The sequence below is a fragment of the Pipistrellus kuhlii genome, unplaced genomic scaffold (genome assembly GCF_014108245.1).
Source record: "Pipistrellus kuhlii isolate mPipKuh1 unplaced genomic scaffold, mPipKuh1.p scaffold_m20_p_16, whole genome shotgun sequence".
Classification (NCBI taxonomy): Eukaryota; Metazoa; Chordata; class Mammalia; order Chiroptera; family Vespertilionidae; genus Pipistrellus; species Pipistrellus kuhlii.
In genome coordinates, this window is record NW_023425471.1 from 15,774,214 (window position 1) to 15,786,564 (window position 12,351).

At 37.3% G+C, this 12,351-nt stretch overlaps 1 protein-coding gene across 6 annotated transcripts in view; it reads right to left on the minus strand.

The window, feature by feature from the left end:
* Window positions 1-12,351, minus strand: part of DMD (dystrophin) — a 1,962,662-nt gene that overhangs the window by 263,022 nt on the left and 1,687,289 nt on the right. The gene's annotated exons all lie outside the window — the stretch shown is intronic.

Consider the following 12,351-nt stretch of genomic DNA (forward strand, 5'->3'; position numbering starts at 1 on the left):
AAATGTTTTCACATTCATTCAAAAAAGTTATTAGGATGCAATATCCTCATCCATGATGATAAGGACATTATCTGTCTCAGTCACAGTTTAGCATACAGTGCCTAGTACATAAGAAATGCTCAATAAATATTTGATAAATGGATGGATGAAAGCTTCCTGAGTTCCTGTTATCTGTTAGGTACCATGTTAAGTATGATTATGAAAAAGTTGAAAGTGTAATTTTGCGGAGAATGGAATGAGCACTAAGTCATTCATCGAAGTTAATGGTAACACACTTTATTCCTAGCTGTGACTATTCACCCAAGCTCAGTCCTCTGTGTATTCTGAAGGCTGTCTTTAGTTAATTTTTTTCTTTAAAATTGCTTTGAAGAAGTAAAAAAGTAAAAAAAGGAGTAGAAAGTACAGACAACACTGTGGCTCATAGAAATGATTTCAAATAAATTTATCAAACTAGTTGCTACTTAATGTTGTTTTAAATTCTCAAGGGTTCCCACCTTTTCTTTGACAAGTTAATTACTTTTAAGTTTTCATCTTCACTGAAGGTTTAGAAGATCCAAGGAGTCCCTCCTGATGTAGAAATACATTGCTAGACAATGTGATACCTTCCTAGTTTCCAAGTGTTCTTACTGGCACTATAGACATAAATTGTGGTTACTCTAGTCTTTGGGAAAAGATATAACTGGGCATGTACATTTTGATGTTCTGGCTCTCAGTCTGTCTAGACACTTGATAAATATCCATGGGCATGCAAGAACCAGACTTCACACCTACACAAATGAGCCCATAAAAAATCAACTCTTCTTATGTTGTGATGCTAGTGAATAAACAATGCACATGCCCACAAATGACTCTCTACATGAGTCTATACATGAGTGTTTGTCCTGTAATTTTGTAGTTTGTATGGTTTTCTGAATGCATGTGTCTGTGTTGGAGAAGGCCTGCCTTCATAATTCATTCTAGCTTCCAAATCCTTACTGTCATACACTCATAAATACGTGCCCAAACATTATCCTGGAAATTCTCCTGAGGTTTATTACAGTTTAGTTAAAATCCTTTCAGCTAATTGTAATCCTTTTCAGTTAAAATCCATTGTTCTTCTAATTTTGATATGTTTTGAGTTGTGACTGAAAAAAAATGGGCTGATATAAGGTTTGGAATGAGCACTTGTGATAGGTACAGGTCCATGGCAAAACATTTGGGCTTGTTGGCTGAATTCTCTTTTTCCTGAATTTATTTGTTTTCTTGACATTGAGACATGAGTTAAATAGAGTTTCTTGCATTTGACTCCAAGATAGATCATGAGAAAGCAACCAGTGCTAACACAGTGCTCACTCTGAGTAGGAGTATAATTATTCGTTGATTTTGTGTGATTTATGGCATGGATGCTAATGTGTGCCATCTGAGTCATAATCCACCTCTTTTTACATTCCTCTCTGAGTTTCCCACTTCTATTTTATATTTCTATGCTGATTCTCTCCCTAATCTCTGACACCTTTTATTATTCCTTCCTTCTCTCCTCCATCCATCCCTTAACTCTCACATGCCCTCCCCTATTATATTCTGTACAACCTACCAGAAAAGCACACAGACTGTACTGAGGCAAACATGAAGTGCCGAAAATGAAGTAGCTGTGCATCCTTGCATGACAGGTGAGGCATGATGGCCCCTGCCTAGAGCCAGCCCAACATTTCTCCAGGAATATTATCAACCGGAAAGCAAAGGAGGCCAAACAGCAAGTCCTTTGTCCATTGTTAAACCTTCAGCTTCCACCTCACTGATTTCTAAAATGCACCTTGAAAGTTTGTTGATTGGTTTTCATGCTCTGCAACTGCCTCATTCTGTGATAATGGAGTCAGGTTACATCAACATTAAGTCGATTTCATAGACTCAAGTACCTTAAGGGTATCATTAATTTTAATTTAGAAAAGCAGCAATCAACTTCATATCCTGCTTCATTTGTCAAAATCTTTAGTTTTAGTTACATTTACAGACTTATGAAGAAATGTGACGGGAAGGGAAGAGATCATAGGAAGCATTTCTTCTGCATCATTATTATTATTATTATTATTATTATTATTATTGGTCTCAAAGATATGAGAAAAGTTGAATTACTCTGCTTGGATGATGTAACTTGATGCAAATTTTCTCTTAAAAAAATAGATTCCCCTTTAAAAGCTTTCCTAATGCATCTCATGATTTGCAGCAGGAACCAAAGTCAAGTGGCTCTCACCTTGCAACACCATTACATTAAATCATTTACATTTCAGCTCAAGCTATTTATTCCTGAGCTTTATTTATTCCACATTTGGAAGATATCATTCTCTCCCAAAATTGCCGAGGCCATTGGAGCATTCCTTTCTATGGTCATTTGGGCTAGAAGTAGCCCAATGTTCACAGGGTAATTACATAATTATGCCTCCTGGTATTAAAACACAGGAGTGTTCCCAAGGACCAGTAGAGGCAATTTGAAAACTCTCAAGGGGATAAAAGAGAAAAATAGAACTGGTGTCATTTAACAGTAAATTCATACTAAAAGAGGACTGAAGCAGGTTGAAATCTTAAAGGTAAATGAAAGAAGACAAACCAGCAGAAATCAAACATTTTTGTCTCTATCATGAAATCCTTATGTTTTGGATAACAATACACACTTGCAGATTTTTGGTTCATTCTACTAATCACCTGTGTAATGAGGGTCTGGAGGGAGAATATACCGAAGAAGTGCACTCCTTAAATCCTATACTATCCTCACAGCATTTCCAAAGCTTCCTGACCTTGACTCCCTTCACAATCAATTTGACTGCATATCAAAGAACCTTGTATGCCTGGAGCCTCTGTTTCAAGTTCCTGGCTCTCCTCCTCCTGGCCAATGAAAAGCGCCTTTCTTTTCTCTTACTGACAAGAGCTGCCAAACCAGTTACCAGCCTGTTCTTTACAAATCCGTAAACTGGAAGATCTCATCTACTGTACTTCCAAATCCTACTATAATACATTCAGTCCTTCTCCCCTTTTTGCATATCAAAAAATACGGAGAAAGTTAAGTAAATAAGTACACTGTATATTTCCTCATAAAGGAGCAATGAACTTCTATTGTTTTTCAGTGAGGATCTGTCAGAACGGGAGGGAGAACTCTGACAGGGATTCACTTCCTCTCAGCTGATAACCTCTCTCCCTCAGGCTTCTTCCCCTTATTCAGACCCAGTTTTCTTCTTCTCTCCCCTACTTCCCTCCTTCTTCACTCCACTTCACCCCATCCCAAAGTGGTTTGTACGCTTCCTGAGGAGTCACAAGAAATTCTAGAACTATTATAGATATTTTCACCTCAAATCTAAACTAAAGCTATTTTTAAAACATATTGTACAGAAAACTATTTTTAAAACATATTGTACAGAAAACTACAGGGACAGGAATTCTAAAATACAATGTGATCTTTCCTAGGAGAAACAAAAGATTGAATTTCTAGGTCATCACAGAAGTAGATATACTTTCTTAAGCAATAATCTGAGGTACTTTATGAGATTCTTCCTTTCACTAAAGCAAGAAATCCTAAAATCCACCAGGATACTTGCACTGTACGTACCTTGACTTTGTTTTTAATCCTCAAGTGAAACCAAGACAGTAAAGTGTAATAAAAATGCAGATAGCCTCAGGCTCTGTGCCTTAGCAAAGAGAGAAAAAAATAAGCATCTCAACTTAATATGTCTACTGTGAATAATCAGTCACTGCATTTGGGGATCTTGCTTTATAATATTAATGCATTGCAATGAACTCCATGTTTGTGGTATGAAAAGAATAAAGGATTTTTTTCTTTAAAAAAAGTGTTTTCTCCCTTAATTTCCAAAGCAGATATTGTAAAAGAAACAAAACTAGGGAGGGGAAAAAATCTCTTGATTTTTATTAATTTATTTTCTGCATTTTACTTGAAGTTGTTAATGAAGTTGTCATAAGATAAGGGGCCCTAGTCTGTGCAATGATGCAGCTCACATTTGGTTTGGAGGTCTTCTCAGTTCTATTCTCAGATGTTTAACCTATCCTTAAGAACTGGTTCTTAGCTGATTAATAAATATCCCTAGGAAGATCAATGATAGCTCATAACAGGCTTCTAGTACCACAGCTGTATTTGCATTTTAAGCACAACTTTAATTAAATAATTAAGCAATCAATTACTCAAATACTTATTGAGTGCTCATAATGTACTTTGCTCCAAGAGGAAGGAGAAAAATACAAATAAGAAAATAAGGAATCTATCTTTAATGAATTTGTGGATTAGATATTTACAAATAGGTATAGTGACGTAGCATGTGAAAGATTTTAATGGAGGACATACATTCTCTGATTTTTTTTATCCGTGGGGAGCTGTTTGGATCCCCACCTGTTGCTGGGGGAAGTGGTATTCTTGTAATGTCACAAGAAAAGGAATTTTCTAAGATTCCCATGGGAGAATGAGTGGCATTTATTTTGCATGGGATTAGACCCCTGAGTTTCCAAGGTCCCTTTTCCTTTCCTCCTGCCAAGGAAGAAGCCCAGCTGTGCCTTTAACAGGGCTAGGATTAAAATTGTTGCCCAGAGTTTCCATTCCATGTTGGAGCAGTTCAATCCAGAATCAGGCTAGCTTAGTTTGTGTTCCTAGCTGCAGCCCATCAGTCCAATGCATATGGGATCTGCATGGCTATGGGCCATGCAGCTATGGATTGAACACGGGCATGAGCAAAGCCAAAGGAAAAAGAGAGTCAAGTGCCAAGTGCCAAGAGCCAAGAGAGAATTTACTTGTCTGGAGATTATGCATTCCCAAATTTTCATGGGCTGGCAGTGGCCCCACCCTCTCTGGCCAGTGATCTCTGTTCCAGGTTAGACTGACACACACCTTCTCTACATCACCTTGACTTTACTGTGCATCTCCCCTTTGTCTAGTCTCTTCTCTCAGTAATCTGCAGGGAATGGACCAGTGGTTCCCTGGGGATTGCAAAGTTGCAGCCTCCTGACAAAGCTGCCAGGATGACCATACTTGCAATGTCTGTCTTCCCTTTGCTTCTTTCCTATTATTAAGGACTAGAAGCCCAATGCATGAAATTTGCGCACAGGTAGGATCCCTAGTGGCTGCCAGCTGCCAGCCAGGACCTCCCTTCCCTGGCTGCCAGCTGCCAGCCACAGTCTTCCTTCATTCCATGCCACTCCTTAGTGATCAGCATACATCAAAGCAAGCGATCCAAGTCCCAGTCCGTGGAACTCTCGAGGGGACACTTTGCATATTAGGCTTTTATATAGAGAGACTAACTAATTACAATAGTTACAATTTGATAGCACATCACAACTATCTGGGACTTTTTAAAAGAATACACATTCTCTTGCCAAGGAGGTGTGGCTCAGTTGGTTAAGTATTATCCAGTGCTAGGAGGTTGCAGGTTCGATTCTTGGTCAGGGCACCTGCCTGGGTTGCATGCTTGATCCCCAGTAGGGGGTGTGCAGGAGTCACTGGATCAGTGATTTTCTCTCATCATAGATGTTTCTATCTCTCCCTCTCCCTTCCTCTCTCTGAAGTCAATAGAAACATATTAAAATATGCATTCTTGGCTCATCTCTAGAATTTTTGACTTAGTCCACTTGGAAATGGATTGAGAATTTGTACTTTCTTTAAATGCCTCCTGATGATGCTGACATATAGTCTGTTTTTGGAGCCACTGAAGTAGAAAGGTTACCAGTTTTATGGGTCAGGAAGACTTGAGTTGGAATCCCTTACTGGCTATCTGATCTTCAGCATTTTATATAATAGTCTATGAGCCTCAGTTTTCTTATCTGTAAATAGAAATAACAACAACATTGACCTCAGTAATAATAGATAACATTTTATAGAGCATTTACTGTGTTCTAAGTGCTGTTTTAAGAGTTTTATAGGTATAAAAAGTAAGCTTGATGAGAGAAGGCTCTGTGTATGTCATTTTCTACTGTGTCTCCGGGATACAGATCAGTGCCTGTCTCATAGCAGGCATCCAACTAAATAGTTAAAAGAATGAACGCTATGAGAAAAGTATTTCTATTTTGATCATTTTATAGATGAAAAACTGATGTACAGAGAATGGGATGTTCTAAAGGGCACGGGTGAAGAGTCTACATTCTGGCACTCAGTAGGCTCTCACTCCTTCCTTTTTCCTGAGAAAACTGTGCTAAAAGTGTTCAAAGAAGCATAAATGGCTTTTAGGGTTATAGATTATCTGGATCAAATAAATGAAGAGGTTGCTTTTAAGCTGGGCCTTCAAAGATGGGTAAGATTTTGATGACAAAAACAGAAGAAACATTCTGTGTGGCAAGAACAGAATGAACAATTGTTTTTTGGCACTAGTGAAGGCCTGGCTGTAGAGTATATATAGGGGAGAGCTGAATAATATCATGCAGGAAAAGTAGCTTGGAGGCAGATAATAGCAATACTTATTTGTCAGGTTTAAGACTAAAGACTTCATTTAGTTATTCATGAAAAAGCATTCAAATATTTTAAAAAATAATTGAATATTTTAACATTTTAATTTAATTTATTTTTAATATCAATACATTCACATGATAAAATTCAAGAACAAAAGACAAGTTTTAAAAAGCAAGTCCCCTTTTGTCATTTTCTTCTATTCATCCTGCTTTTCACCCAGGTGGCAACTACTACTAACATTTTAATATTCTACATTCATTTTTTTAAATAAGAAATATCATGGTCAGAGTGGTGTTTCAGGATGAACTGAAGCATGGAGAAAGTGAAGAAAGATTAAACTTCCAGAAAAAAGCCCCCAAAACAGAGAGTTGGTATTGTAGACGAAAAGGGCCACATGCTAACCTGACAAATTCAGGAAAGGCCTGCATGGCAGTCTTGTAAACTCAGAGACCTAAAGGAACCACAAAAGATGGTTTGAAATTAAACTTGAACTAAAAGTAGTTATGGTGGCCATTACACCCTAGGCCAGTATCTTCACTGACAAGGTCAGCCTTTACCTTAACTGAGCCTATCTATTTTTTTTGCATCTGTAATACCACACCCTTGAAATGTCTGGGTAAGTTGTAACTTCCCTGTTTTTGGACCCTTGGGGCACAACCTAATGTTCCCGAAGCACCAGGACAGATACTACAAATTCCTTCATTGCTATAATGTTAATTGTTCCTGCACCCACCTAAGTTTGTGTCTATCATTTTACTTTATATCCAATCCCAGATTCTTTCCCCTCCCTGCCCCCCGCTTTGCTTTCTCCCACCTCTCTAGTCTATCACCAATGGATTTCATATAACCCACCTATGTCCCTCCTTTGATTGAAATGTATAAAAATAGAGGAAAACCCACCATTCTCTGGAGCATTATCTCAATCCGCTGAGGTTCTGCTTCCCTGCAATTGTTGACAGTTTGGCTCAAATAAACTCACAAAAATTCTTTATAGGTTTAAATGTGTTTTTTTTTTTTATATTAACAATATAGCAGGACATAAGATGACCAGAAAGAAGGCAGAGTTGAGGAAACCTCAGGCTTTCATCCTAGGTGATGAGAAGGTGTGTAAAAATCAGGAGGAACCACTGGTGTGTTGGGGTTTTATATGGTAAGCCATAGCAGTAAATCAAGAATGGTGGAACAAAGACTGAATGGAATGATGGAAAAATGATGAGGGGGTGGCAGTGAATTCCCTTCAAAATCCCTCACATCATTCATCCTGATGGTTAGCAAGATTTTTACTATGACTTGGGCAGAAGTACTGTATTTTACTAAAAAATAAGACCTGTAAAGTAATTAACAGCATCTGCTACAAGGTAAGCACTGAAGCTATTAACTTTGTTAAAAGGAGGGTGTCAGAGCAAAATAGGAGTGGGTGAATTTCGCAGACACATCTCTGAGGATAGTCCCATATCTAACTTGACTCTTTTATAATAAATACTCTAATTGGCCAGCTGGGGATAGCGAGGCAATTTCTACCCTTTAGCAAGACCTAAACAAGTCTAGAGTGGATAGTAAAAGAAATGAGCTCAAGAATCAGTGATTCCCTAAGTGTTTTTCAAGTGCTGTTATATACATTGTACACTGCATTCACCTTGTAGAGGTGGCAAGAATGGAACATGAATAATTCCCACTCTCAAGAACCTTCGTTTTATGGGAAGAGAATGGCACCTGGGACAAATGAGATGCTCTTTAAATACTAGTCTCTTTGTTATTTGACCAATAACAACATTATGGATTTCTAGAAGTGAGAAAGCAATGAGGCCTGGAGCAATCTCAGAGGCTTTGGGAAAGGGTGACATAGAACACCATAGACCTAGCTCAGACCTAGAGTCTATGTAGCTTAGTTCATCTCATGTTCATTGATGAGTGTTTTTTGAACAGGCATTTTATTAAAAAAAATCTTTATGGTTGAAAGTATTGCATATGCCCCCTTTTGTTTCCTACTTAGACCTTCTAGCCCGCACCCACCCTCCACTCCAGACTTCACTACACTATTGTCTGTATCCATGGACTATGCATATAAATTCTTTGGTTAATCTCTTCCTCAGCCCCATCACTTCCCTCTGAGATTCCATAGTCTGTTCCATGCTTCTATGTCTCTGGATCAATTTTGTTCATCAGTTAATTTTGTTCATTCATTTCCATATATGAGTGAGATCAGATGATACTTATCTTTCTCTGACTGGCTTATTTCACTAAGCATAATACTTTCCAGGTTCTTCCATGCTGTCTCTTAAGAGAAGCATCTCTTATCTTTTGAACAGGCATTTTATATGCCACTAATGGCTCTACCTTAATGGATTACAGATTCTTGAAATTCTGAATAGTATCACTTAAATACTGCTTACTTTTTCTTTTGTTTTGGTAAGCAATAATTCAGCATTATCTCCCTATCTTCTAACCATTTCACATTTGTTTGCAAAGAGCTTTCAAAAATAGTGATTACAGTGGTTTGTTTTCTTGCCTTTTTCTCACTATGTAATAATTGACTTTTTAATGGTTATGTGAATATAGATAGTTGGATATAAAAGCACTGAATGGTTTTGTGTTTAGCTCAAATTAGTGGATTTTGTATGAATAAAGAGCTGTTATCACTACCACTCCCACTTGAAAATGCTTTCATTGTACTTAAAAACTTTCTTCTAGACTTTCCCAAAGTAATGTTAAACCTCATACATAGAACTTTGAACAGCTAGTCCTTGATCTAGGGTTGAACACACATTTCACATTTTGGAGAAAACTTTTTTGTTGTTGTTAGTTGATCTCTTTATACCTCCAGGCATTAACAGTCTTTTTATTTTCCTAGCAGCCATTCTGGATCTAAGTTCCCTGAAGGCTAAAGTATTTATTGGATAGTTCAAATGTATAGTGTTAAAAGTTTGCTTTTGTTGTGTTTTATTTTTAGTAGAGATCCCAAAAAGAAAACATGTCCTTGCATATGAAGGTATATTGCAGTAAATTTTCACTCAAATTTTGAACTTAACCATTTTTCAGTCTGAGCTGTCACTGAATTAAACTTGATAATATATAAAAAAGAAAGAATACATCAGAGTAAACTTCCAGAGTAAACTAATCTATAGTCCAGGGATAATTAAAAAGATTAGAAACAAACTAGTACTTTTGAAATAACACTTTAATAAGGCAATTTATATGCTAAATGCAGATGGTTCTTATCTAGTCACCAAATCAAAGCCTATAAGGACTTGAAATACAAAATAATATTAGTTAATTCAAATTAATATTTGTGTTAGAAATATAATTTTCTAAAAATCCAGGATTTAGATAATTCAATGTATTCTTCCTGTCCAAAAGTTAAATGAGTTGGATCAAATTTCAATAAGACATATTGATAAATGCAAATGAGAACAAAAACCTCATTATTAAGAGTTTATCAAAATACCCAGCTGGTGTGGCTTGGTGTTTCAGCACCCCCTTATCCCCATGAACCAAGAGGTCCCTAGTTCAATTCCCAGTCAGGGCACATGCTGGGGTTGTGGGTTTGATCCCCAGTAGAGGACATGCAGGAAGCAGCTAATTGATGTTTCTCTTTCATTATTGATGTTTCTATCTTTCTGTCCTTCTCCCTTTCTCTCTCTCTCTAAAAAGATCAATAAAACATATTTAAAAACAGAAGTTATCAAAGACAAAAAGTTTTTGTGACCTTTCTCAGTACATATGTGGCAAATATTAGGTATACCAGTTAATAATGTGAATTTTTTCAATCGATGGAGTTACACATATGTTGATAAATATGTGATTTTATATGTATGCTATTTTGTTGTGTTGATAGCAAGCTTGAAAACTTCATATGCCAAATTTGCTGAAGGTGTTAACATCATAGATATTTTTATGCTTAAAAATGTCAAAATTCATGCCTAATAAAAAGAGCATTTGCAGGAAGTTTTAATTCATTACTCTATTTTGAAGAAAAAGCTACCACATACTTTGGGAAGCTTATGGTGAACATGCTCCATCTCAAGATACTTGTGAACGCTAGTTTAAACACTTTGAAAGTGATGATTTTGATGTGAAAGACAACGAATGTCCAAGTCAACTGAAAACGTTTGGAGACCAACAGTTACTAACATTGTTGGATGAAGATGCTTGTCAAACACAAAAACAACTCTCAGAAACATTAAACATTGCTCAGCAAACAATTTCTGATCATATACAAGCATTGGGAAAGATTTTAAAGGAAGGGAAATGGGTGCCACATCAACTGAACGAAAGACAAATAGAAAACCAAAAAGTTATCAGTAAAACGTTGCTTCAATGGCATGAAAGTAAGTCTTTTTGGCATCGAATTGTGACTGATGATGAAAAGTGGATTTATTTTGAGAATCCCAAATGCACAAAATCATGGGTTGATTCAGGTCAACCATCAACATTGACTGCAAGGCCAAATACCGTGTTTCCCTGAAAATAAGACATCCTCTGAAAATAAGATCTAGCGCATCTTTGGGAGCAAAAATTAATATAAGACACTGTCTTATTTTCGGGGAAACAGGGTAGCTTTCGAAAGAAGATAATGCTTTGCGTTTGGTGGGAATCAGGAAGGTGTGGTGTATTATGAGCTTCTGAAACCAGGTGAAACCATTAATACTGATCGCTACCGACAAAGGGGCTCTTTGGCCCCTTAAGTGTGGCTCTTCCACAAAATATCATGGCCTGGGCGAGTCTATTTTGAAGAAGTGGCATTAGAAGAAGTTTAAGTTTAAAAAATTTGGCTCTCAAAAGAAATTTCAATCATTGTACTGTTGATGTTTGGCTCTGTTGACTAATGAGTTTGCCGACCACTGGTCTAGAAGAAGGCACCTTACATTTTCTAATATTGTTTCTACCAATAATTGCCTGCCATGACACCAAAATAGTCTTCGCCTCTTGGCTGGGGAAGCTTAAGTGTCTTGGTCATCTCTTCAGTTGTGTTAGACACAGCAGTGACACATGTGGGTGAATGAGGCCACCCACATCACTTGTCGGGGTCTCAGTCAATTAAGGAGAAAAACATGCTCAGTTTCTCTCAAGATTGGAAAAGTCCAGGGAAAAAAAAGCCATGCAGCAAAACTGCAGCCCAGTTGTGCAGGGAGTTGCTATTATGCAGCAGTTGCACAACAATATATGTCTCACATCCCTTTACAGTTACTAATTACTGGCAGTCATTCTGTTAAGAAAAAGAAAATACAGGATTCTACCCTGTTTCCCCGAAAATAAGACAGTGTCTTATATTAATTTTTGCTCCCAAAAATGTGCTAGGTCTTATTTTCAGGGGATGTCTTATTTTTCCATGAAGAAGAATACGGTACACATTTATTGTTAAATAAAAATAAAGGAAATTTATTACCTGTATACGGTACGGTAGTACTGTAGTTGTCAACACAAACCAGACAAACTGTGAATCCTACAGTATCAAGAATTTACTCATTTATTCAATGACAATCATGTCATCATCTTCTGGAACATCATCATAACAATCCAATTCCTGAATTTCCTGGTGAATTTCTTGTGACTCCATTTCTTTCAGAATCAGTGGACCAAATCCCTCATGTTTAGCCTAGGGGGGCCTTATTTTCGGGGAGGGATGCCTATATTCCACTCAGAAGGGAACCTGAAAGTAGGTCTTATTTTCGGAGGATGTCTTATTTTTGCGGAAACACGGTAAGATGGATTTTTTTTTTCTAAGATGGATTTTGAACATAGAGATTCCTCAACCTGACTTTCCCCCCCAAATGCCTGTGGCCAAATAGCTGTCTGAATCTGATTTTAATTGCAAAAGGACCACGTCTGGGCTTCTGAGTTTCTTTAGATGATAATCATATTACGTTAAAAGCTGGTGTAGGGGGGGTCCTGGATTTCACGGGCTATGTACCACTGATGATAAAAACTGCAGGGACTGC